The sequence below is a fragment of the Triticum urartu genome, chromosome 1 (genome assembly GCF_003073215.2).
Source record: "Triticum urartu cultivar G1812 chromosome 1, Tu2.1, whole genome shotgun sequence".
Taxonomy (NCBI): domain Eukaryota; kingdom Viridiplantae; phylum Streptophyta; class Magnoliopsida; order Poales; family Poaceae; genus Triticum; species Triticum urartu.
In genome coordinates, this window is record NC_053022.1 from 91780244 (window position 1) to 91793275 (window position 13032).

The following is a 13032-nucleotide window of genomic DNA, read 5'->3' on the forward strand; positions in this document are numbered from 1 at the left end:
TGCACAGTTCGATCATTTTTCTTATTCTTCTTTTTAGAAGAACTAGGAACATCAATATTATTTCTTTGAGAATCTTGCTCGATTCTCTTAGGGTGGCCTTCAGGATACAAAGGTTCCTGAGTCATTCTACCAGTTCTAGTAGCCACTCTAACAACATAATCATTTTTCTTACTATTCATTTCATTAAGCACTTCTTTTTGAGCCTTAAGTACTTGTTCTACTTGAGTGGTAACCATAGAAGCATGTTTGCTAACATATTTAAGTTCACCTTTAATATTAGCCATATAATCACCCAAGAGTCTAATCATATAAGCATTTTCTTTTAGTTGTCTACCAAAATAAGCATTGAAGTTGTCTTGCTTAAACATAAAGTTATCAAATTCATCCAAGCACTGACTAGCAATTTTAGTAGGAGGGACTTCAGCTTTATCATATCTATACAGAGAATTTACCTTTACTACCTGTGTCGGGATATCGGGATCAGGAGGTTCTTCAGTAAGTAAAGAATTGAGATCATATGTTTCTTCAATAGGCGGTATATTAAGACCATGTATTTCTTCAATAGGAGGTAAATTCTTAACGTCTTCAGCTTTAATACCTTTTTCTTTCATACATTTCTTTGCCTCTTGCACATCTTCGGGACTAAGAAATAGAACACCTCTCTTCTTCGGAGTTGGTTTAGGAATAGGCTCAGTAATTGGAGCAGGAGCTGGCTCAGGAGGTGCCCAATTATTTTCATTTGTCAACATATTATTCAATAGAATTTCAGCTTCATCCGGTGTTCTTTCCCTAAAAAGAGAACCAGCACAACTATCCATGTAATCTCTGGAAGTATCGGTTAGTCCATTATAAAAGATATCAAGTATTTCAGGTTTCTTAAGAGGATGATCAGGCAAAGCATTAAGTAACTTGAGAAGCCTCCCCCAAGCTTGTGGGAGACTCTCTTATTTAATTTGCACGAAGTTGTATATTTCCCTCAAAGCAGCTTGTTTCTTATGAGAAGGGAAATACTTAGCAGAGAAGTAATAAATCATATCCTGGGACTACGCACACAACTAGGATCAAGAGAATTAAACCATATCTTAGCATCACCCTTTAATGAGAACGGAAATATTTTGAGTATATAAAAGTAACGCGATCTCTCATCATTAGTAAACAGGGCAGCTATATCATTTAACTTAGTAAGATGTGCCACAACAGTTTCAGATTCATAGCCATGAAACAGATCAGATTCAACCAAAGTAATTATATCAGGATCAACAGAGAATTCATAATCCTTATCAGGAACACAAATGGGTGAAGTAGCAAAAGCAGGGTCGGGTTTCATTTTATCTCTAAGTGATTCTTTGTTACATTTAATTAATAACCTCTTAAGCTCTTATCTATCTCTGCAAGCTAAAATAGCGGTAGAAGATTCCATATCAAAAAGATAACCCTCAGGAATAACAGGCATATTTTCATCATCACTATCATCATCGTATTCAGATTCAATAATTTCTTTTTCTCTAGCCCTAGCAATTTTTTCATCAAGAAATTCACCAAGGGGCACATAAGTATCATGCATAGCAGAAGTGGCATCATCAATAACATGCGACATATCAGAACGAATAGCAGAAGCAGGTGTAGGTGTCACAAACTTACTCATAACAGAAGGTGAATCAAGTGCAGAGCTAGATGGCAGTTCCTTACCTCCCCTCATAGTTGAGGGATAGATCTTGGTTTTTGGATCTCTCAAGTTCTTCATAGTGTCCAGCAGATATAAATCCCAAGTGACTCAAAGAATAGAGCTATGCTCCCCGGCAACGGCGCCAGAAATTAGTCTTGATAACCCACAAGTATAGGGGATCGCAACAGCTTTTGAGGGTAGAGTATTCAACCCAAATTTATTGATTCGACACAAGGGGAGCCAAAGAATATTCTCAACTATTAGCAGCTGAGTTGTCAATTCAACCACACCTGGAAACTTAGTATCTGCAGCAAAGTGTTTAGTAGCAAAGTAATATGATAGCGGTGGTAGCAGCAACAAAAGTAAAGACATCAAATGTAATGTTTTTGGTATTTTGTAGTGATTGTAACAGTAGCAGCGGAAAAGTAAATAAGCGTAAACCAGTATATGGAAAACTCGTAGGCACCGGATCAGTGATGGATAATTATGCCGGATGCGGTTCATCATGTAACAGTCATAACATAAGGTGACACAGAACTAGCTCCAATTCATCAATGTAATGTAGGCATGTATTCCATATATAGTCATACGTGCTTATGGAAAAGAACTTGCATGACATCTATTGTCCTACCCTCCCGTGGCAGCGGGGTCCTATTGGAAACTAATGGATATTAAGGCCTCCTTTTAATAAAGAACCGGACCAAAGCATTACCACATAGTGAATACATGAACTCCTCAAACTATGGTCATCACCGGGAGTGGTCCCGATTATTGTCACTTCGGGGTTGCCGGATCATAACACATAGTAGGTGACTATAGACTTGCAAGATAGGATCAAGAACTCACATATATTCATGAAAACATAATAGGTTCAGATCTGAAATCATGGCACTCGGGCCCTAGTGACAAGCATTAAGCATAGCAAAGTCATAGCAACATCAATCTCAGAACATAATGGATACTAGGGATCAAACCCTAACAAAACTAACTTGATTACATGATAAATCTCATCCAACCCATCACCGTCCAGGAAGCCTATGATGCAATTACTCACGCACGGCGGTGAGCATCATGAAATTGGTGATGGAGGATGGTTCATGATGATGACGACGACGAATCCCCCTCTCCGGAGCCCCGAACGGACTCCAGATCAGCCCTCCCGACAGGTTTTAGGGCTTGGCGGTGGCTCTGTATCGTAAAACATGATGATTTCTTCTCTCTGATTTTTTCTCTCCGAAAGCAAATATATAGAGTTGGAGTTGGCGTCGGAGGGTTTCTAGGGGGCCCACGAGGTAGGGGGGCGCGCCCTAGGGGGGGCGCCCCCACCCTCGTGAGAAGGGTGTGCCCCCTGATCTTCATCTTTGGCGAGGATTTTTTATTGTTTTTTCTAAGATGTTCCGTGGAGTTTCAGGTCATTCCGAGAATATTTGTTTTCTGCACATAAAACAACACCATGGCAATTCTGCTGAAAACAGCGTCAGTCCGGGTTAGTTCCATTCAAATCATACAAGTTAGAGTCCAAAACAAGGGCAAAAGTGTTTGGAAAAGTAGATACGACGAAGACGTATCAGAGCCTTTCAGCCTGTTCAATATGCTCCTCGGTTATTACCACATCGCCCAGCCCGGGAACGTTAACGGTTTTCCCACAATAATATTGGGCGCACGTACTCTCATGTGTTGTTGGCACAACAAGCGGGGGGATTGATTGCGCAGCCTGTTCTCCCAGCTAGGGAACGGTTTTACCGCTCCTTTTGCCAGCTGATTTGCTCGAGCTCGAGCTCGCCTCTTTCTCGACTTGTACCGCTACGCACCATAGCTGAGGCGGCTCTCTTCCGTGATTGCTGAGGCGTCGAAGATGGCTGACGTGGCTGAGTTGGAGGAGGAGGAGTGGCCTGAAGCTGTGCCGGACTTGTAGGAGGAGTGGCCTGACGCTTTGCCGGACTTGGAGGAGGAGGAATGGCCTGAAGCTGTGCCAGACTTGGAGGAGGAGTGGCCTGATGCGTTGGTGGACTTGGAGGAGCGGGAGTCTGCTGACTCGGTGGCGGACGTCGACGAGGAGTCAGATGACGCGGTGTCGGTGGCCTTCAAAAGATGATGCAATCCTTTCTCCATAGGATGATACGATGGTTGGCGTCTCCCAGTGTGTGCTCCTCGTCACCTCCAGGAATGTCAAGCTCTAGCACCGAATATTAGTCCACCACCTCATCAACCAAGACACGAGCATAGCCCGCTGGAATCGGGTTGCAATGGAAGGTTGCCTCGGGGGGATTTGTAAAAGCAACGACGTCCTCCACCTTCATGGATATGTTCTTCATTTTGAAGTGTAGCTCGCAGTTAGTGTTCTCCATGATGTCATCCACTTGGTAGCTATCCAGCAATGCGTCGCCCGGGGCGGAACCCACGCTGCTTCTCGGCATGGATGGGACGGTGCTATCCAATGCTGGATCATCCGCTAGCTGTTGCAGCTGCTGAGACCCCCTTTGCTGGCTAAATGAGTCGATCTGCTCCTACTGCCGCTGGAATTTGACTGCCAAGTCCGCGTGCGCTGATTCTAGGCCTTGAAGGCATTCATAGTCCAGCTTCCTCTGATCCTCCTCCATCTTCCTCTTCTTCTCCTCTGCAATCTTCTTTCTCGCACGAGTTCTGTAGTCGGCGTTCCAGTCCGAAAACCCCTCATACCACGAAATAGCGCCCTTGCCTCATGTTCTTCCCGGGTGTTTAGGATTTCCCAGCGCACGTGTAAGCTCGTCGTTCTCTCTGTTGGGCTCGAACACCCCCGATCGAGCCTCTTCTATTGCAACAAGTAGCTTATCTTCGGCTCCGTCCAGACATGCCTTCTTCTAAACTTTGCCTGTCTTCGGGTCCACCTCCCCCCATGCGCATAGAACCAAGTCTTGCACCTGGGGGGCCAGCTCAATGTTTCTGGAGTGACACCTGCATCCTCCATCTCTTTCTCAGACTTGTCCCACTTAGGCATTCCCACCGCGTAGCCACCTGGCCCCAGCTTATGGAACTTATCCTTTTGCGGCATTGGACTTGTTTATTCTCGACCGTTCCTTAGATAATTCTGATTCCTTGAATTTCACGAAATCGTCCCAATGAGCACTTTGCTTCTCTAGTGTTCTCTTGAATACTGGAGTCTTCTTTCTTCCCTTGACGTACTGGTCCCATACACGATTCTTGTGGTTGTTGAATGCAACCACCATCTTCCTAAGAGCAGCGTCCTTGACTTTCTCCACATCTGCATCTGTGAAATGATCTGGTAGGGTGAAATGTTCCATGAGCATTTCACAAAGCAGAAGTTTTTGTCTGTCGTCGACAAAAGTAAGATCTGGACGTGGCTTTGCTGGCTCTCTCCATTCTTGAAGGGAGATCGGGAGTTGGTCCTTCAAAAGAACTCCGCACTGGCGAATGAACTTGTCCGCAATCTTCTTAGGCGCTAATGGTTTGCCATTAGGTTTGATGGCCTCGATATTGTACTTTACGCCCTCCTTCAACTTTCTGTTTGTGCCTCGTACTGTCCTGCTGCCTGAAGATTTGCCCGATCCGGATGGCTGAAAGAAGAAAGATCAATTCGTTAGTATATATCTTCAAGTCATTTAAAACATGTGATGATCACCAGATGCCTGCCTATATAAATATACCTTGCCGGTCTTTGTTGTTTCAAGATCAACATTTTCTTCATCATGTTCATAGTTCATGACTTCATCAATTCGGTTGTCGCGATCGAATATCATATCATCCTCCCCGGTGTTGTTTAGATATTCGGAGCCATCATAATCTTCCTCATTCTGATCATCATCTGGCCCGCGAGGATTGCGTATGATATTGAACAGGGCCTCTCCTCCCTCTCTGCCGGTGTTGTCCGCCATAGGTTTCATTTAACTAATCCAAAAGAAATATATTGAAATTACAATGCATGGATGCAATCAATTAATAAGGAAAAACTAAATCAATCATAGTACATAATAAGCATCATCGAATATAATCTTGAATACGTCGTCTCGAATAATAGATATAATCTCGAATACATCGTCTCGAATAATATATATAATCTCGAATAAATCATCTTGAATATTATATATCGAATACATCACTAGCTAGCTAGCTAATAAAGATCGAATACTAGAGAGTAATCTAGGCGATGGACAACCAAAGTGAAGGAACCATCATTGGATCATAGCTCGGGTGATCTCCCCAAAGAACCTACCAGGTATTGGAGAACCTGATGTCCATAGCATCCATGTAGCGATGGACGTGCTCGTCCTCCTCCCTGACACGGCGACGTACCACCTCCGGCGGGGCAGGCTCCCTCCACACCGAAAGTGGCCCACGCGAACGCCACCAAAGGAGATTAGGGTCGACGACGGGACCCGGGGCTGGGTTCCTCACCAAGCGTCACGCCCCTGAAGGTAGCACCTCCCAGTGCCAGCCCGGCGGAGCCCAATCCCGGACATAGGTCCTCTGAAGCAGGACGTCATCGCGAACTGGTCGACGATGAGGATGCGGGCCGGGCATCGTCGACAACAAATACTATATGAAGCAAAAGTAAAGTAACATTTTTTAAATGATGGATTGTGATTTCATATATGCAAATTCTAAATTTTATAACTAAAACTAACATTTCTAATATTTCTATAACTAAAACTAACATTTCTAATATTTCTATAACTAAAAAAAATTTCTATATAACTAAGATTTCTATATAACTAAGATTTCTAATATTTCTATATAACTAACATTTCTATATAACTAACATTTCTAATATTTCTATAACTAAAAAACATTTCTATATAACTAACATTTCTAATATTTCTATAACACTGTGTGTGTGTGTGCGGCCGGGGCAGGAGCTCACCGGCGAGGCGCGACGACGGGGGGCGGCGACGGGGACGGAGATGGGCGGTGACGACAGGGATGGGGATGGGGCGGCGACAACGGGGACGGGGACGGGCCGGGCGGGGACGACAGGAGGACGGGGCGCGGCTCGGCGACGGGGACGACGGGGACGGGGACGGTGACGGCGACGGCGACGGACGGCGATGGGGACAGCGACGGACGGCGACGAGGGGCGGCGGCGACGGGGCAGAGGAGAAAGAAGCAGAGGGAGAGATGAGAAACTGACAAATTTTTTGAAGTGTTTTCTTATATAGAACAACCTTTAGTACCGGTTGAAGCCACCAACCGGTACTAAAGGTCTGTTTTGGCCAGGCCAAGCGGCGGGAACAACACCCCTTTAGTACCGGGTGGTGGCTCAAACCGGTACTAAAGGGGGGCCTTTTTAGTACCGGTTTGAGCCACCACCCGGTACTAAAGGGGGTGCGCTGGCGCAGGTGTGGTGCCTCATGTTTAGTCCCACCTCGCTAGCCGAGGGGCGTCCGCACTGGTTTATAAGCCCAGCGCGGTAGCTCTCTCGAGCTACTCTCCAAAGCAGGCCTACTGGGCCTAAATGTTCTGTGCTGCCCTGTGGGCCTACTGGGCCTTTGCGGGCCTACATCCTGGCCCAACAACAGGTTGGGTTTCTAGTCGTATGCAGGCCGTTGTGGCGTAGTAGGCGGGCTTTTTTTTGCTTTATTTTTTTGCTTTATTTATTTTTGTTTTATTTATTTTTGAGTTGTTTTTTTTTGCTGTATTTAGAGTTTCTTTGTGAATATTTTTGCTTTAGGTACAAAAAATTACAAACTTTCTGTTAGTGCCGGTAGTTTACAAATTTGAATAGTTTAAATTTTGAATTATTTGAAATTTGTGTGAATCACTAGTTTGTGAATAACTTAACTTTGAAAATAGATTTTTCAGTGATTCTTTTTTCTTATGTTTAATATTAGTGTGTTTTATAATTATATTCAATTTAGTAATGCTTAGGTTATTTAAAAAATGAAATGCCTTTGTAACGGATGAGTTTTCGTTCGAAACCCTGATACTTCGAAAGAGATTGTCCATTTTGTACACGAAGTGCATCCAGTTTTTGCGGTAACCCTTTCTACTTTTTTGCACATGCTATGTGGGTCAAATTATGATACCATGCCAACTTTCAACCTTTTCTGAGTTGATTTGAAATGCTTTTCAATTTTAGGGTCATTTAGCTAAAAAAATCAGTAAATGCATGAAAGAATTTGTTTGCACATAAAATTTCTTCGCGTTTCAAATGCCAAAACACATAACTACCCTAACTATTACAGAGATTCCCTCCTGGGTGTGAAACACAGAAGAAAGTGATGATAGTGAAGCCGATCACATCCCAGATCTTTGGGTGTGAAACTTTTTCTTCGCTAGTGTCCCTTTGCGTCGTAGCCATGGAAAATCTTCATCATTTAACTGGATGCTCGGGTCAATATTCACTGTGAATGGAGCAATTTCCTCAAACTTTTCATAATCTTCTGACATGTATGTCTTGGCATCCACTCCCATGATGTTTCTCTTCCCAGAAAGAACTATGTGGCGCTTTGGCTCATCGTATGATGCATTCGCTTCCTTATCTTTTCTTTTTCTCGGCTTGGTAGACATATCCTTCACATAGAATGTGCCACATCATTAGGTAGGACGAATGGTTCGTCTGCATACGCAAGATTGTTGAGATCCACTGTTGTCATTCCATACTGCCGGTCTTCCGTTACCCCACCTCGTTTCATATTGACCCATTTGCACCGAAACAAAGGGACCTTCAAACCACATCCATAGTCAAGTTCCCATATCTCCTCTATGTAACCATAATATGTTTCCTTTCCCGTCTTGATTGTTGCATCAAAGCGGACACCACTGTTTTGGTTGGTTCTCTTCTTATCTTGGGCGATCGTGTAAAATGTATTACCATTTATCTCGTACCCTTTGAAAGTCATTATATTCGAAGATGGTAACTGGGACAACGAGTACAGGTCATCTTCAATAGAGGCGTCATGCATGGTACGTGTCTGCAACCAGCCGGCGAAACTCCTGGTTTGTTCACATGTAATCCAGTCATCAGACCGCTCTGGGTGTTTGGAGCGTAGATAATTCTTGTGTTCGTCCATATACAGAGCCACCAAGGCGGAATTCTGTAGAACTGTGTAGTGTGCTTCAGTTAGAGAATGTCCGTCCATACATATTATTTGATCCCCTCCTAGCGTGCCTTTTCCATCCAGTCTGCCCTTATGCCGCGATTCAGGAACACCAATCAGCTTAAGATCAGGAATAAAGTCAATACAAAACTCAATGACCTCCTCATTTTCATGGCCCTTGGAGATGCTTCCTTCTGGCCTAGCACGGTTATGAACATATTTCTTTAAGACTCCCATGAACCTCTCAAAGGGGAACATATTGTGTAGAAATACAGGACCCAAAACGTTAATCTCTTCGCATAGGTGAACTAGGACGTGCGTCATGATGTTGAAGAAGGATGGTAGGAACACCAACTCGAAACTGACAAGACATTGCACCAAATCATTCTCTAACCTTGGTATGATTTCTGGATCGATTACCTTCTGAGAGATTGCATTGTGGAATGCACATAGCTTCACAATGGCAAATCGAAAGCTTTCCGGTAGAAGCCCCCTCAATGCAACCGGAAGCAGTTGCATCATAATCACGTGGCAGTCATGAGACTTTAGGTTCTGGAACTTTTTCTCTGCCATGTTTATTATTCCCTTTATATTGGACGAGAAGCCAGACGATACCTTAATACTGAGCGGGCATTCAAAAAAGATTTCCTTCTCTTCTTTGCTAAGAGCGTAGCTGGCATGAACCTGATGTATGACGTCTTTTCCGTGCATACGTTGCTGGTCCTCCCGTGCCTCAGGTGTATCTTTTGTCTTCCCATACACGCCCAAGAAGCCAAGCAGGGTCACGCAAAGATTCTTCGTCATGTGCATCACGTCGATTGCGGAGCGGACCTCTAGGTCTTTCCAATTGGGCAGGTGCCAAAATATAGATTTCTTCTTCCACATGGGTGCGCGTCCGTCAGCGTCATTCGGAACAGGTTGTCCGCCAGGACCCTTTCCAAAGACTACCTTCAAATCCTTGACCATATCATGTACATCAGCACCAATACGGTGGCGAGGCTTCGTCCGGTGATCCGCCTCACCTTTGAAATGCTTGCCTTTCTTTCTTATGGCATGCCTGCTCGGAAGAAATCGACGATGTCCCAGGTACATATTCTTCTTACAATTAGCCAAATATATACTATCGGTATCGCCCAAACAATGCGTGCATGCGCGGTATCACTTGTTTGTCTGTTCTGAAAGGTTACTGAGAGCAGGCCAATCATTGATGGTCACGAACAGCAACGCCTTTAGGTCAAATTCTTCCCCCATGTGCTCATCCCACGCACGTAAACCTGTTTCATTCCACAGCTGTAAGAGTTCTTCAACTAATGGCCTTAGGTACACATCAATATCGTTGCCGGGTTGCTTAGGGCCTTGGATGAGCACTGGCATCATAATGAACTTCCGCTTCACGCACAACCAAGGACGAAGGTTATACAAACATAGAGTCACAGGCCAGGTGCTATGGTTGCTGCTCTACTCCCCAAAAGGATTAATGCCATCTGCGCTTAGACCAAGCCATACGTTCCTTGCGTCATTTGCAAACTCCTTCCCATACTTTCTCTCAATTTTTCTCCATTGCGACCCGTCAGCGGGTCTCTCAACTTTCCGTCTTTCTTACGGTCTTCTCTGTGCCATCGCATCGCCTTGGCATGCTCTTTGTTTTGGAACAAATGTTTCAACCATGGTATTATAGGAGCATACCACATCACCTTGGCAGGAATCTTCTTCCTGGGGTGCTCGCCCTCGACATCACCAGGGTCATCGCGGCTGATCTTATAGCGCAACGCACCGCATACCGGGCAAGCGTTCAAATCCTCGTACTCACCGCGGTAGAGGATGCAATCATTAGGGCATGCATGTATCTTCTGCACCTCTGACCCTAGAGGGCAGACAACCTTCTTTTCTTTGTACGCACTCTCGGGAATTCGTTGTCCTTTGGAAGCATATTCTTTATCATTACCAGCAACTTTCCAAATCCCTTGTCAGATACACCATTCTCTGCCTTCCATTGCAGCAATTCCAGTGCGGTGCCCAGCTTTTTCTTGTCACCTACGCAATTTGGGTACAACAATGTTTTGTGATCCTCTAACATGTGCTGCAACTTCTTCTTCTCAAATCACTTGCGCATTTTCTCTTTGCATCAGTAATGGCCCGACCTAGATCATCAAAGGGCTCATCTGATGCCTCTTCTTCAGCTTCTTCCCACATTGCCGGCTCAGCTTCTTCCCGCATTACCGGCTCAGCTTCTTCCCTCATTGTTGTATCATCGTATTCAGGGAACCCATGGCCAGGATAGCTGTCGTAGTCCTCTTCTTCTTCATTGTCTTCCATCATAACCCCTCTTTCTCCGTGCTTGGTCCAAACATTATAGTGGGGCATGAAACCAGACTCAAACAGGTAGACGTGAATGGTTCTTGACGTAGAGTAATTGTGACCATTCTTACAGCCAGCACATGGACAAGGCATAAAACCATCCACCCGCTTGTTTGCCTCAGCCGCAAGCAGAAAAGTATGCACGCCATTAATGAACTCGGGAGAGCATTGGTCATCGTACATCCATTGCCTGCTCATCTTCAATACACAACACCAAAAACACCAAATTAATACAATACATAAAGTTCATACAACACTTAAATGCAACAAACAAATAACTCTCTAGCTAAAGAATTTAAATGCAACAACAAATGCGATCAAGATCACAACTAAGGTAACAATTGATCCAACAGCATAATGATACCAAGCCTCACTATGAATGGCATATTTTCTAATCTTTCTAATCTTCAAGCACATTTTCTCCATCTTAATCCTGTGATCATCGACGACATCGGCAACATGCAACTCCAATTCCATCTTCTCCCCCTCAATTCTTTTCAATTTTTCCTTCAAATCCTCGTTTTCTCTTTCAACTAAATTTAACCTCTCGACAATAGGGTCGGTTGGAATTTCTGGTTCAACTACCTCCTACATACAAATATCTATGTCAACTTGATGGGCATAATTTGTCATAAACACGAAATGCAACAAATAGTTTTAAAAGAGAATATACCACATCCGAATCATAACCCAGACGAGGGCCGACGGGGACGGATATCAAAACCATGGCACTATGTATAACAAACAACGTATGGGTAAGATAATTATACGACTAACTATATATCAAAAGCACACAAACATCAATTTTTTATATAAAACATTCATGAACAAGAGGCTCACCACAAGGTGGTGCCGGCGACGGGACGTTGCGGGTGATCGACGGTGGTTACGACGGAGATTTAGAAGGCACTAAGTAAACCACACCTACATATGCAAACTAAGTGTTATTTTTGACCTCAAATTGCATATAAATCAAAGACTAGCACATATATATAATTCCTCCCAAATTACTAAACTCAAATATCAATCACTATATAAAGCATTGCACGAGCTAATCTAGCAATGAGAGATGAAAGGACAAAGTTGCTAACCTTTGTGATCATTTGAATGGATGGGGGCCTTCAAATCTTGACAAATTTTGGGAAAAATGTGTGATGAGCTTGAGAGGAAGAGGGAAAGAACAAAGAGGAGAGGGGAAAGGGGAAGAACAGAGCGAGCTCGGGTGGACGAAGGGTGTATGTAGGACGACCTTTAGTACCGGTTCGTGATACGACCCGGTACTAAAGGTGCTGGAGGGGCCCCGGACTGACAACATACTGCCACCACTCACTTTAGTGCCGGTTCGTGGCACGAACCGGTGCTAAAGGTTCACCATGAGCCGGTACTAATGATGTCCGCCTGCCTAGCCGTTGGAACTGGCACTAATGGACACATTAGTGCCGGCTCAAATTCAAACCGGCACTAATGTGCTTCACATTTGACCATTTTTCTACTAGTGAGGTGGCCCAAACCTGGGTAAACAGCTGTGTTCACCGTTCTCCTTTCTTAGCTCGAGCATCCCGAAGCATTGTCATGGAGTTGAGGGTCGCAAGGTTGAGCGGAGCGCCGGCAGCAAGCATACCCCAGATTTCGAACCTTCCTTGGGTCCCCGAAGCCCTGATTCTGACATTTGGCGCGCCAGGTAGGAGTGCGCCACTGTTCTTTCTCTTTGTCTCGACTTAAGCTCCGCCAACTCCATGGCTGACGCTTGCCATGTTCATGCCGAGCACCGAGCGGCTCGCATCGCCCAGACGGAGCCCACGGGCCACGGCGATCGCTGCCACTCTGCCTTGAGCGTGGCCAACGCCGCCACTAACACCGCTGCCCACGAGCAGCGGGGCTCATCCATGCACCCTTCTACGTAGCCTGACGGCCACACTGCCATGATCTCCTCATTCCTAGGACACCACGGGCCGCCGAACACGCGCTCATGGC